Here is a 15,658-nt window from a genome sequence, read left to right as displayed (position 1 = left end):
TAAAATGTAAATACTTCCTAGCATCATTTGCAGCTGGTGTCCGAGGACCCGACCCGACCACAGCCATCCAGCTACTACGGGGGCAAATATCGTTTTCACACATTTCATTCTGTGCATTCTGCTAATGACCATTATATTAGCAGATACTTTAGCCAGCCATTGGTCATCATGAGAGGTGTAATGTGGCCTGTTAGTGAGAGCATTGTAGCCAAATTATGGCTGCCAGTGAACACTAATTGGCCGACACCAGAGGTGCAACATTTCCCGGCCAACGATGCCGGTTGAGGTGAAACTGCGTTGACTTGGTCATAATTAAATATACATCTATGAAATGTGCTAATTTCTGCCCTGGAAACTTTTACTACAAATGGTATTTACTGCAGTTCTTGTCTAATGTACGACTTAATCGGTTCAAATCGGCCGGGTGTGATTTAAATGAAATAATGAGCGAATGGCAAGTGTGGAGTTAACAATCTGTTAGAACAATAATTTGCGTTTTTAGTATTCCGGTTCATCGGGTGAAACAGAATCGATAAATTAAAATGAGTTTTTAGCTCAGTTCTTCACCCATTCAGATGTACAATAACATGGAAAAATAGTTTATTCACTTTGCTAAAAATAAAAATTTAGCTTGAAAAGCATGAATTAGTTCGATAAGTTATAACTGTTATAATGGAATGATTTAATCATTGATTTAACTTATTTTATATGTTGCAACAAAATAGTAATAATGAAATGCTGTTATAATTATATCAATTCAGTGCTATCGAATACAAATTAATATGAATCATACCCAAGTGTTGCTACAATTACAACTTTTTTAAAATTAAAAACGCAGTTATACGCATAATACATTTCTTAGGGAGGACTACGTTCAATATGAAATATAGGGTATTGGAAGAAAATCAAAAATTGAACATGCAACGAAAAAATGAAAGAGCTGTCATAACGAGCACCTAACGTAGTAGGACACAATTCCATATTTGCAATGCCGCAATGCAGATTAGTCGCACCTAAATCTTTTTGTATGCGTAATCGGTGCTAAAACAAAGGAAAGTAATCTTAAGCTCCCACCTTGCCTCCCAATTACGCCGGAAGAGAGTAGAGCAATTCGAAATGAAATCGACAATTGACAAAACATGAGTTTGGGTTGGAGGAAATATGAGTTTTCCACAGCATTTGGGGAATTTTTTGACTCTAGGTAACTTTTTTTTTTTTTTTTTTTTTTTTTTTTTTTATTTACATATATTAGTTTACAAACTTAACTTAGAGATGCATACATTCAATTGTATTACCCATACAATCATGATGTTAATGTTAAGTTCAAAATCATCTATCCATATTTTCCATCCTTAACAAAAATTAAGAAATTTGTTAAAGTGTTTTTCAAATATCTTCTTGTTATCCCATCTTCTCTCTCTAATATGCTTTTTGAAACAAAATAGGTTGGCATTTTTATAATTATTCATATTGTAAAAAATTGTTTCTGCTACTAGCCATAATGCACTTTTTGCTTTAAAGTTTTTCTTTTTGATTCCTTTGTATAGCATATCTTCCGGTGAATCTAAGACTTGTTGCAGTTCCGTTTTGACAATGTTCGACATCCATTTCCATACATTCCTCGAAAATTTACATTCTTTGATTCTATGAAAATTTGTATCTTCCTCACCACAAACATCACATAGATTATTTTCAACATTAGCAAAATTATGATTTTTCATTTTAACTCTGTTAGGAAACGAATCATTGAATACTTCATACAATAATGACCTCGCCTGAGTAGATATAAAGTTCTTGGATACATTTTCCCAAATAACTTCCCATGGAAGATTCGGAAATTTTTGCTCGATTTTTACTTCAATTGCTTTCTTTGTAAGTAGAAAATTATAGATTGCCTTATTCGTTCTTATATGGTCCATTGTCTTAATCGTTGAGGCGAGGTTTAATGTTTTTTTAGTATTACTTGTTACATTTTTCCAGCTATTCAACCTAATTAGAGGATGATCTATCTTTTTTCCGCTTTTGTAAATTAAATTTCTTATACATAAGGATTGACATTGCGTTTCAGGGTCAATCAAATTCAATCCACCTTGCGTGGCGTCCAAATACAACTGATCTCGATGAACTCTGAACATTGTATGATGACTCCACAGAAATTGTCCTGTAATCATTTTAATTTCTGCTATTTGCTTATTATTTGGCGGAATTACCTGGGATATGTACCATAGTTTAGATAATAAGAAATTATTTGAAACTATAACTTTTTCCAATAAATTTAACCTACGTGCCGAAAATAAGTGAATGGAAAACTTTATGCTATTTATCAGTTTCCTGAAGTTGATTTCAACCATTTCCTTCCATGAAATTGTGACTAACAAACCTAAAATTTTTAATTCTTTGCATTCCGCCACCATTTGTGGCCCAATATTACAATTGTTGAACCTAAGATATCCAGATTTTTTAAAATTCAGATTTATTCTAGCGCTAATGGAGTAATCACTAATAATCTTCAAAACGGTATCGAATTCATCATTGTTTCTAATTACAATTGTCAAGTCGTCAGCGAATGCTCTTAATTTGATGAACCGAGTTTGAATTAAAATACCTCTCAACGCGGCATAAATTTGCCTTATTAAAGGCTCAATATACATCACAAAAAGTGTCATGGATAGTGGACACCCTTGACGCACCGATCTATCTATCTTTATATCATTGGTTAAGTAGCCATTCACTATAATTTTCGAAGAAGCACTAGAATAAAACTTTCGTATAATTGTGATAACTTGCTCTGGCAAACCAAACTTCTTAAGAATTTCCCACAAACGATCGTGATTAACAACATCAAAAGCTTTCTCTAGGTCAAGACTCAGTAATGCAAATTTCATTATTTTAGATTGCTGCGCTTTGATCACTAAAGTACGTATCACATCCAAGTTATCTATACACGATTGCCCCTTTACTACTGCTGTTTGGCCTTCTTCAATAACTTCATGCATACCTTCCGAAATACGATTAGCTATGAGCTTGGTAAAAATCTTATAGTCTGTGTTTAAAAGACTGATTGGCCTAAAGTCTTCAAGGTCTTTCGATTTCCCAAATTTCGGTATAAGGGTAACGATTCCACTCGAAAAGTTTTCCATTGGTACCATCGAATTATCCAAAAAACCGTTGAACAACCGTAGAAGTTCTTGTTTCACTAAATCAAAATGAAGCATGTAAAATTCGTAGGTAATTCCATCTGGACCGGGAGATTTCTTTTTCGTTGCATCTTTTATTGTTTTCAATAGCTCTTCTTCACTGATTCGTTCTATCATTTTTCCTCTCGTGACAGGATCAAAGGACTTCCTCACATAGTTCAAAGCAGCGCAATCAGTATTCACAATTGAATTTTCTCTAAACAAGCTTTGGTAATGGTCAAATACTGTTTTTTTCAATTCACTTTGATTTGTAATCATTCCATTACTTCCTTTCAATGTTAAGGAATTTGGGTTCAACTTCCGTTTATTTATTTTTGACACATGATAAAGTCCAAGTTTTTCATTCTCCATCAAGGATAATGGCTGTAAACGTCTAGCATAGCTTGTCAATCTGTCTTCTTCAATTTCCAAAATTTTTGCCTTCACAATACTTATTTCTTCAGATAGCTGTTCACCGCTTCTTTGCCTGTCGCTTAATTGTTTCAACTTCGTATTCCACACGTCCTTCCTGCGCCTAATCGCATCATTAAACTCGAACGCCTTTTGTTTATAAAATTGTTTAATCTTTCGTTTCACATCATATGACCACCATTCACTGAAGCTATCACTGAATTTCCTTCTCTCTTTCAATTTTAAATATTCATTCCTAAACTGATCCTGAACGATTGGATCATTTAACAAATGATCGTTTATCTTCCAGTACCCCCGACCAAACACCATAGAACGTTGATCTGCTGATATTCTGTACTGCACTACTACGGCATGGTGGTCTGAGAAAGCGACAGGAATTGTAACAAATTTGGTTATATTTGAGCTAAACTTCTTTGATACATAGACACGATCTAATCTAGACGCCGAATCACCTCGAAAGAAAGTATACTCTCGTTGCGGTTTTTTATGCGCATTCGCCACGTCCTGAAGCTCAAGAGATTGCACGGCTGACCTCAAACCACTTGAAAAATTATACATTTTTCCCTTGCAGTCCTCAGGACATAAAACACAATTAAAATCACCTGCGAGGATGTTGCATACAGTTCCCGGCTTGTTGAAATGTGCAGCAATAGAATCCGTAAACATAGCGTCCCTGTCAGCTCTGTATTGTGAACCAGAGTGACCGTACACATTCACTAAATTTAATCCATCTACCGAAACAGATATAATACGTCCCCCCGGGTCCATCAATAAATGGTTATATTCCAAAGTCCTCCGTACCAGAATTGCAGTACCCTTGTTAGTCATTCCAATATTCACAAAGGCTTCATGAGTTTGTATGAATGAAAAATCATCGAAATGAACCTCTTGTAGAAATGCAACGTCAATGTCATTCTTCACCAGGAATTCTTTCAACATCATTTTCTTCGCTTGGATAGCAATAGCGTTTATGTTAATCGTCGCAATTATCCGAACAAAATTCATTACAACTACTTGTATCTCACTTTACTGGGAACTCAATACACTCAATACCCTTTTCATAAGAAATAACCAACACTTTCACACCAAACACGTGATTCGAACCATGTGACTGATAACATAACCTCAACTTGCGCATACTGTCTATTTACTACAGCTTCTTTTGTTTTTATCTGACTTCTTGGGACCGCTCGAGATTACTTCAAGCGGAGTCATCACTTTTTTCAACATACGGGATGATTTTCGGTTTGCCTCCCCTTTGGTAAACCCAGGCAGAAAATCTTCGTCGGTATCACCCGAATCTCCGGCGGAGTGCTGCCGTTTCACGGCAGACTTTCCAGCTCCCAATTCGACGGTATCCATTTGTTCACCACCCTCAGCCGTTGATAGTGACGAGGCAGTTTTGTTACGATCGGACACAAGCTTGACCATTTTCCCTTGAATGTTCTGCGGCTTGGAACCACTTACCACTGCCGAATAGCTTGGTAATTCAAGCGGTGCCGATGGATGTTCTACTTCTCGTCTCTCGAAGTTCTCTTGTGTCAGCATGTCGGAACTTCTGCTTCCTAGTTGATCTATCGTACTGTTATCCAAACGCGATGCAACAGTTTTGTTACCTTTCTGCGGACAATTGACCTTCATATGACCTTCCTCCTTACATCGGAAACATTTCTGCTTCAGTCCTTCGTAATAGACTCTCCCCTTCCTATTACGGATATGGAGTATAGCTGGAACCTCTCTTTTGATTTCTAAGTATACTCCCCGTACACCGGTAAACATATTCAGACCCAGATCTGCTGGAAATTTTTCTCTAACCATTCGTTTCACAATTCCGTACTTACTCAGCGCAGCAGAAATTTCAGAGTCTGGAATCTCCGGCGGCAAATCAAAAATGCGCACATATTTAGTGATGTTTCCTGCGACGGTCATTTTGATCTCAACTCTTTCGCCTTTGGAATATTGAAAGATCTGGATTTCCGAGTTTTGGGTCAGAGCATCTTGCATCGCATCATGTGATTTAAACTTCACACAAACACATCTATCTTCCGATATCTTGTAGGTTGTTTCAATTGTGTCCAAATCTGCATCGAGATCTTTCACAAATCTCGCCACTTCCACCAAGGTTGGTGCTATTGCTCCCATAGGGAACCGGAAAGCCAGAGTATTCTTTACAAGTCCGTCATCCATTGTAACACTTCCCTTAGAGAAGAAAAAGGAAAAAACAGCCACCAAGTGGCTAAGCCGATGATACGCTTAAGGTTGAAAACAATGTGATTCAGAGATTTGAAAGCACGTCCTCACACAACGAGATCAAATCGACAACTGACTTTTGAAAAGGGAGTATCGATTTTAGTAAGAGAAATCTTTGATGATTTATATCTGGGGAACTATGAATCCTACAGAAATAGTGTCTTAGGAAGAGTTATAGAGTACTGATATCCAAACGTGAAAAAAATATACACTGAGAAAAAAATTAGTACTCTTTTTTTTATTTACAAAAAAAACATTAATTTGCAATATCCAAATTGTGATTTTTGATTTTTTTTCTATTTTTTCATATAAAATAGAAGTCATGTAGAAAATTAAAAAAATGGGTACAAGATGGTAAAACTATTTTTGACGAACTTTGTGGAACATTAATTTTTAATGAATTTTTAATACTTGGAATTTTGGAATGTTAACAATCATGTTAAGACACAAATTTTGAATCCTGATGTGATTTAAAACAAAAGAACTCTTTATCAATATCCTTCTAAATGCAGCCATTCTTGAGATATTTAAGAAATATTTCTAATTTATTGTCTTTTTTATATTAAATAGGCTCTTTTGATATGTTGGTCGTGTTATATCGCTATGTTCATGAAATTTTATAATTTTGCTTATAATTTTCAATTTCACATTGTCATAATCACAGTAAGTGAATCCTGATTGTTACTCATCACCAGGGCCCGAAATCTTCGACTAGGACTACTTCGGCATCCGCCGTCAACATGCCTTGAGTTGACGAGCGTTAACCCTTTCATTACGGCAGTGTGGTCCGCCGAAGTGCTACCCCTATACGGAGCACTACGCCGAAAAGTATGCACATCGCGTTGATGTGATCGAAGAGCAGTATGAATTTCATGTCGTCTATAGACGACGCTCGTAACGAAAGGGTTAAGAGCGAGGATGACCGATGAACTATTATAACAAATGGTTATTCTAATTGACGTGACCAATGAATTCTTCATTCAACCTGACTCCAATACTACTCGCGAACACAATCTTTTTTTAACGAACATATAAAGTAAAACGAAAACTTTATTTCTGATGCCAAAAAATTAAGTTACACCAATAATTGACGGTTATTCTAGAATATTTAAATCATCTTATGACAATGAATACTGATCAAAAGCGAAATAGGGAAACAAAAAACGAAAATCAAACATGATTCCGCGTGTGGATGCTATTTTTGCGGCTTCGATATTAAGCATTTTGAGTGGTTTAATTGCAAAACTGAATTTTCTGAGGATTATATTTCGGTTTGTGAGTTGACAGAGAAGCGATATTAGATGTGTACGAAAAAGTAAATCCATTCGTAAGTGGTAAATTTAAATAATTGAAATAATTGTACTGGTGGGGTTCCATAATCACATCCAATGCATGATGGAAAGCGAAGGGAAGAATATTGAACTCTTTCTTGTATTGCTTTCTCTTTTTGTTCTATTTCAGTTACTGGACGCACAAACACTGAGAGAGAGAGCGAAATTATTCCTCTCGCGATCGATAAACTTCTACGCTTCGTATGTTATTGACCTGTCCATATTCCCCCACTACATGTTCATTATACCCGCATCGATAAAAATGTTCTACTTGTTTTAATTTCAGAAAAAAACATGAAAAAACAAATTTTTATAAAACATTTTGCCAATTATTTCGAAAACCAGTATATTGAACTGTGAGAAACTGCTTTTAAGTTTTGAAAAACATGAGTTTCCAAAGATAGAATTGAAGTTTTCCTTAACTTGTCCGTTTTACCCCCATCTCCCCTATATAGACAAATTTCATGCCAACTCGTTCTAGGAGTTGGCAGCACCATCTCAGATAGCAGCGAAAGGTTATGGGTGTAAACACATGGGTATTTTAAACAATTTTGCATACTTGAAATATTCCAAAAACAATCAGACAACTTTTTTAAAAGGGCCAAATTTTTTTTCTGTATTTTTTACAAAAAAAAATAAAACTCAAAAACTATAATACCTATAAAATTCGGGTCAAAGGTTGAAATGTAGAAAATCATTCAAATTTTCAAGTACAAAAAACTACCAAAATTTGAAATAACTTATACATACAAATGTTACGAATTAAACATTAATAGTAATTTTTCGAAGAAAAACATGAAAAAGTTGATGTTCGAAAAACTTTTCCCTTGTAAAAGTGTCCATCTTCCGATTTTTACAGGGAAAAAGTTATTCTAACAACACCTTTTCAAGTTTTCTTTGAAAAAATTACAACTAATCCTAACTTTGTTTATAGTCAAGATAGCAATATAGTGTATTCGAAAAAGTTTTAGATCTTAATAAAATATGAACTTTCGTCGAAGACGTTAACTTTTTATATTTTATAGTTTCTGGAATATAGGGCATTTTGTTATGGAGACCTCTGAAAAAAATAGTGTTTTACTCGTTACATTTTTGTATGTAAATTCTCGCATTTGACATGTTCTTGACATGTTCCTGAATAGAAAAAACAGGAAGTGGGTTATATCTATGGTATAACCGCAAGGGTGACGTAGGACTATCGTTGATTTAGAGATCATTTGTTTGAAGTTGAATCTGAATTCATTCTGAATGAATGAATATTTGGAGAACATCGAAAACGAGAGCGTTACGTTGGAGCCACAAGGTTTTATGCATCCAATATTGGATACGGAAATATCCTACTGATGGGGAAGAATAATCTTCAGAAGCTATCCTGTTAATTGCGATTGATTGAAAAATCACAAAACCAAATGTATTTGGTCACAGTGTTTCATGGATAGAAAACATTAAAATAAACTCTTTCACATGAATGTAATTTTAAATTCCCAAAGGAACTGGCAGATTATTTTCAGTAACGATTAGATATTTCCACATTTTCCTCGATACTGGAAGCCCACCAGTGGTTAATGCTAACTCGATAACCATCTGTTAATAGCACTTGATTGAAACATATTTGGTCACAGTGTTACATGGATAGAAAACATTCAATTAAACTCTTTCACATGAATATATTTTGAAAATTCCCAGAGGAACTGGCAGATTATTTTCAGTAACGATTAGTTATTTCCACATTTTCCTCGATACTGGAAGCCCACCAGTGGTTAATGCCAACTCGATAACCACCTGTTAATAGCACTTGATTGAAATATATTTGGTCACAGTGTTACATGGATAGAAAACATTGAATTAAACTCTTTCACATGAATATATTTTGAAAATTCCCAGAGGAACTGGCAGATTATTTTCCAGCAATGATTAGATCTTTCCGGAACTTTCCCGATGCTGAATGGCATCCTAACGGAAAGAGTTCTGCGCGTGTATGTGTCGATCCTTCGCCGTCCACCTCCTCCAGCACGTTAGGCAACGATGTTGTCTTGTCGATGTCCTCACGAAAAATGAATGTGTCTCACCACCAGAATATCGCTTAAGTATGGTTTTTGTGTGTGATTGAATCGAGAGAAGGTGTGGTTTACGATGGCAATTTGGAAGGCAAACTAGAGGGGAATGAACTCTCTGAGCTCGGAACTTTCGGCGACTGAGCAATAATCGATTGCGGGCGCATACAATATTGGATACGGAAATATCCTACTGATGGGGAAGAATAATCTTCTGAAGCTATCCTGTTAATTGCGATTGATTGAAAAACCACAAAACCAAATGTATTTGGTCACAGTGTTACATGGATAGAAAACATTCAATTAAACTCTTTCACATGAATATATTTTGAAAATTCCCAAAGGAACTGGCAGATTATTTTCAGTAACGATTAGATATTTCCACATTTTCCTCGATACTGGAAGCCCACCAGTGGTTAATGCCAACTCGATAACCACCTGTTAATAGCACTTGATTGAAACATATTTGGTCACAGTGTAACATGGATAGAAAACATTCAATTAAACTCTTTCACATGAATATATTTTGAAAATTCCCAGAGGAACTGGCAGATTATTTTCCAGCAATGATTAGATCTTTCCGGAACTTTCCCGATGCTGAATGGCATCCTAACGGAAAGAGTTCTGCGCGTGTATGTGTCGATCCTTCGCCGTCCACCTCCTCCAGCACGTTAGGCAACGATGTTGTCTTGTCGATGTCCTCACGAAAAATGAATGTGTCTCACCACCAGAATATCGCTTAAGTATGCTTTTTGTGTTTGATTGAATCGAGAGAAGGTGTGGTTTACGATGACAATTTGGAAGGCAAACTAGAGGGGAATGAACTCTCTGAGCTCGGAACTTTCGGCGACTGAGCAATAATCGATTGCGGGCGCATACAATATTGGATACGGAAATATCCTACTGATGGGGAAGAATAATCTTCTGAAGCTATCCTGTTAATTGCGATTGATTGAAAAACCACAAAACCAAATGTATTTGGTCACAGTGTTACATGGATAGAAAACATTCAATTAAACTCTTTCACATGAATATATTTTGAAAATTCCCAAAGGAACTGGCAGATTATTTTCAGTAACGATTAGATATTTCCACATTTTCCTCGATACTGGAAGCCCACCATTGGTTAATGCCAACTCGATAACCACCTGTTAATAGCACTTGATTGAAACATATTTGGTCACAGTGTAACATGGATAGAAAACATTCAATTAAACTCTTTCACATGAATATATTTTGAAAATTCCCAGAGGAACTGGCAGATTATTTTCCAGCAATGATTAGATCTTTCCGGAACTTTCCCGATGCTGAATGGCATCCTAACGGAAAGAGTTCTGCGCGTGTATGTGTCGATCCTTCGCCGTCCACCTCCTCCAGCACGTTAGGCAACGATGTTGTCTTGTCGATGTCCTCACGAAAAATGAATGTGTCTCACCACCAGAATATCGCCTAAGTATGCTTTTTGTGTGTGATTGAATCGAGAGAAGGTGTGGTTTACGATGGCAATTTGGAAGGAAAACTAGAGGGGAATGAACTCTCTGAGCTCGGAACTTTCGGCGACTGAGCAATAATCGATTGCGGGCGCATACAATATTGGATACGGAAATATCCTACTGATGGGGAAGAATAATCTTCTGAAGCTATCCTGTTAATTGCGATTGATTGAAAAACCACAAAACCAAATGTATTTGGTCACAGTGTTACATGGATAGAAAACATTCAATTAAACTCTTTCACATGAATATATTTTGAAAATTCCCAAAGGAACTGGCAGATTATTTTCAGTAACGATTAGATATTTCCACATTTTCCTCGATACTGGAAGCCCACCAGTGGTTAATGCCAACTCGATAACCACCTGTTAATAGCCGCGCGTGTATGTGTGTGTAGCGATGTCTTCCCAGGGAACCGTTTGTGGCATCACTCTCCTCCTGATAGATTCCCTTCTGTCCTAGGGTGCACAAACAGGCTCTTGGTGACACCGTTCATCCGCGCTTTCATGATAAATAAAGAGCTTCACCGCAACAGCGACAACATGCTCCAATCGCTGTTCAATTAGAACTGAGTGGATTTCCGAGCGCCGCTCGCTTATATACCGATTGGTGATTTCAATAGCCTGTTTTGAAAGCAATTTTAAGACTATTGAAACAAGTTTTTGGATTAAAAAGTAACAAGTATATAACGCGTAGACATTTTATCTTTCGAATGAAGTGTTTATCATACCATTTCGTTCAATTGTTTAGGAGCTATTAACGCTCAAAATCTCGGTCTCCGGCGTAACGCTTTCGTTTTCGAAACTTTGATTTTACACCCCGGTATAGAAATGAAAGACGTAGTCCTACGTCAAAAGTTAGCAGAGCGTGTCAATCGTGATAACTTATACACACAAATGTTACGAATTAAACATTAATAGTAGTTTTTCAAAGAAAAACATGAAAAGTTTATGTTCGAAAAACTTTATCCCTATAAAAGTGCCCACTTTCCGGTGTATGGGTGATTTGTTGGAAATTGTATGGGCTATTCATATCTATTTTATTGGAATTTGAAAAAAAACATGTTTTCGAGGAAAATAAAATTTAATTTTCAAAATATTTCTCTATTAATTTTTTTTTCAAAAATGTCCTTGATGTTTTTTAATGAAAACATAAATAATTTCCTACATTTCATTCTTTAACCAACATTTTTTAGAATGCATGGTTTTTAAAGTAAGATTTTTCGAAAAAAACTCAAAGTTTAAAAAAACCAAAACAAAATCTATCAGACCTAAAAAATTTTAGTCAAAGAATGAAATATAGGAAATTATTTATGTTTTCATTCCAACATATCGAGTAAATTGTTGAAAAAAAAATAATTGAAAAAAAAATATTTTGAAAATTGAAATCTTGAATTTCTTTTTTAAATATTTCAATTATCCAAAGTTGTTTAAAAGACCCATGTGTTTACACCCACAACGTTTCGCTACTATCTGAGATGGTGCTGCCAACGTCCAGCCGAGTTCGCGAGAAATTCGTAAAGCTTTTCTGTTAGTACTGTTTACCTTTTAAATGCCTTTTCTTGCCGCAATATTCTGGAAAAAGCCTAAATTATGAATGGATCAATATAATGACAGTAAACTAAAGCAATGAGAAATGCAACAGCTACTTAAAAATTCGAATTTTTTCATTCAAAAATGGTGACCATGATCATAATTTCTCTTTGAAGAAAATCTTCAAAAATACATAAAAAATTGAACAATTTGAACGCCTTATGGTATTATCAACAACTAGAGAATTGGGGCTTTTCAACAAAGTCGCCTTGAATACATGTGATTTTCATGAAGAAAAAACGATTTACATTTACTAGTTGCGTGAAACACCCGAAATCGGACGAACCAACATCATTTACCTTATGTATAAAAAAAATGTCGTGAAACAAAACCTTTTTGTTCAGTTTTTTAATGATTTTTTAGACAGTGACAATAATTTGTAATCAAGTCAATAACGAATTTAATTAGCCCAATCATTCAGTTTTGATTTGATTCATAAAAAAAAACTTCTACTATAGAGTATTTTTGATCGAATGTAAATTTAACCTTATGCCTTTGATTGATTTATTGGGTCTTTGATAATATTATGTCGAGTGATTATCGCTGTCGCAACCGATGTTGGATATAATTTGGCGTTTCGAAGTGTCTTGTACTGCGTTCCTGTTCTTCCTGTTCTTCCTGTTCTGTTCTGTTCTCATTTCTCAATATTCACATCTATCGATAGAACCAAAAACACGGTTGCATCCCATCACCTCCTCTCCGACTCTATTTAAAATTTGCTGAGTTGAACCCAAACGCAGTATGAAAAACTGCAAGCGATATGGTTGAATACTTTATTAAAGCAGATAAAAGTCACTTCAAACAGAGTTGTGATGGCAAAACTGCTTCTTCAAGATATAACTAGAAATAACCCGTCAGTTCACTGTAAGAAAAACTATTTTCCTTTTCTCGTTGTTAGGAAACTGGACTTTGAGAGGAAAAAAATCTTCTGAGTGGATGTCCATTGACAATGGAACGGAACTTGATCTTCGGTGTCGTAATTATGAAAGAACAATAGTAATTGACAGAGCCGATTGACCTGGTCATTTACGAAATCTTATGATTATAGTATAGATAATCTCCATGAGAACCCACGCGTTACCAGCCGCCGTCATCTCAAGAAAGGATGACAAACACATCTTCGAACAAGATTAAGGATGGACTATCAGTGTCTTGGGGCGTGAAGAGAGCGAGAGTAGAAAAAAATAGAGCGCAAAAGGATAAGTTTTATTGCCCCGGAACGAACACCCGAGGCGGCCACATAGTAGCTTCACTTGCCGACACTTCCGAAATGATGCAACTTTCTGTGACCGGTTGGCTTTCTTCTTACTGGGCCGCAGCAGCAGCACCGGATAGTAGTCGTTAGTGAAAAGTTTTCTTTGATGACTTCGCAGATGATAACTCGGATGACATTTATTAAATTTAACTTTTAATTATATGTAAATTTACTCGGGCCGAGCTTTCCAGGGACGACTTACTGCCCATTGGCTTGGAAAACGGATGCTAGGACAGCTAATTCTGATTAGAACCACACGGATTAAAGAACACACCACGATTGGATTCCCCCCTCAGTGTACAGTGTGATCCGAGTTCGCATTTAATGTGTAATCCAATTTCGGTCAAATTATGTAAATATTTGCGGAATTTTTCATCGCCTTAAGCTGATTTGATTAAGAAACTTTATTGATTGGAAACCGCCTCTCTGGGACGGTGGGGTGTGCTAAAGAACGGAAAGCGAAGGGAAGAAACCACAACGATGCTGCATTCATGTGCAGTAGCACACAATGGGTACCTTCAATTGAATTAAGATCTGCCATCATCATCCTGGCAGTGGTCCATCTTCGCCGTATACTCTCGGTACGATGCTTTTACAATTGAGTAAGGCGAAGGCGGGAGACAGAGATGTAAAACTGTCAGTAAGTAGTGAACAAGCCGAACATTTCGATTGTGTTTCCGCTCAGCACTGCAATTAACGTCAGAAGCGTGTTCAAGAGACGTTTTGTTCTACCGCAGTGTATTCTAAGTCCTAGAGAAACGTTTTGAATCCGTTCGTTTGGTCGACCGAACTTGTATGCAAGAATCTGAACAAATATATTTCCAGATAAGCTTATTTCCCACACAGTGTTTACTCAATCATCAAGAGCCCCTGCTCACCGTCCTAACATAACACATTTCATCGTGAAACGTAAGCTTCAGAAGCGAGGAGCAAGTCCATTTGTAGATCTCAGCAAGGCAATAATGTGTTCAATAATCACAACCTTGTGGCAATCACACAATAATACAACAGACAGCAGCATTTTGGCAGATGCTGAGCGGGGGTGCCAAAGCATCGCAGTGTGATAACACGCCTTGCTGTCATGTTCCCGAGCCTCAATATTGAAATGGTGCTTCTTCAACGCGAAATTGGCGCTCTGAGTGCCACCGGTGGGACGATGGAGTGTTTGCCATCAACTTGTACTTAGTGGCTAAGAACAGTTCACTCACATATCTGGGCTAACACACACGGGGATCAACCACTGTCACCGGCTGTGGTACATAACGTGTCACGAGGTGCTAATCTAGGCCCATTAGGTGCGAAATCTGGTACTAATGATGATGTTTGCTAGACAGATTCACATGGGGGAGGAGCAAGTGTGAATCGATTTTACACATAGAATATTCTCGGGTACGGAGGATCGCCGAGAGTATGAGATTTTAGTTGGAATCATGATCGAATGAAAGGATGGCCATAACGTTATATGTGGGAAGGGTCACAAACAATATAATCCTCATATCTGCATGGAGTTTGAATTATGCCATTTACCTACTAAAATTTGTTCGAAGACTATTGATAGAATAATTTAACATTCATTATTAAAGTTCAAGTATAAAGCCACGTCACAAAATACTAGGATACTATACTGCAATGATGATTTTAATTGAAACGAAAAGAATACAAACATGAACATAGTGAACGTTCCGACTGATGGATTCTAGATTTCTCCAAAATAATTTGGTCTGATTCCGTAACTGTTGAAAACATATCTCGTTATACATCGGCTCTAAGCAAAGATAGCAAGGCCCTGTTTTTCATGACTGAATTCTTTCTTGCGCTGCTTTCGTGTAATAATCCGATTCCTGGTTCGAATTGAATCATTTTGACGTAGGACTACGTCTTTCATTTCTATACCGGGGTGTAAAACCAAAGTTTCGAGAACGAAAGCGTTACGCTGGAGACCGAGATTTTGAGCGTTAATAGCTCTTAAACAACTGAACGAAATGGTATGATAAACACTTCATTTGAAAGATAAAATGTCTACGCGTCATATACTTGTTACTTTTTCATCCAAAAACTTGTTTCAATAGTCTTAA

The sequence above is a fragment of the Toxorhynchites rutilus genome, chromosome 2 (assembly GCF_029784135.1).
Source record: "Toxorhynchites rutilus septentrionalis strain SRP chromosome 2, ASM2978413v1, whole genome shotgun sequence".
NCBI classification, from domain to species: Eukaryota; Metazoa; Arthropoda; class Insecta; order Diptera; family Culicidae; genus Toxorhynchites; species Toxorhynchites rutilus.
The sequence above is the reverse complement of the archived record's forward strand: the minus strand, read 5'-3'. Positions refer to the sequence as shown.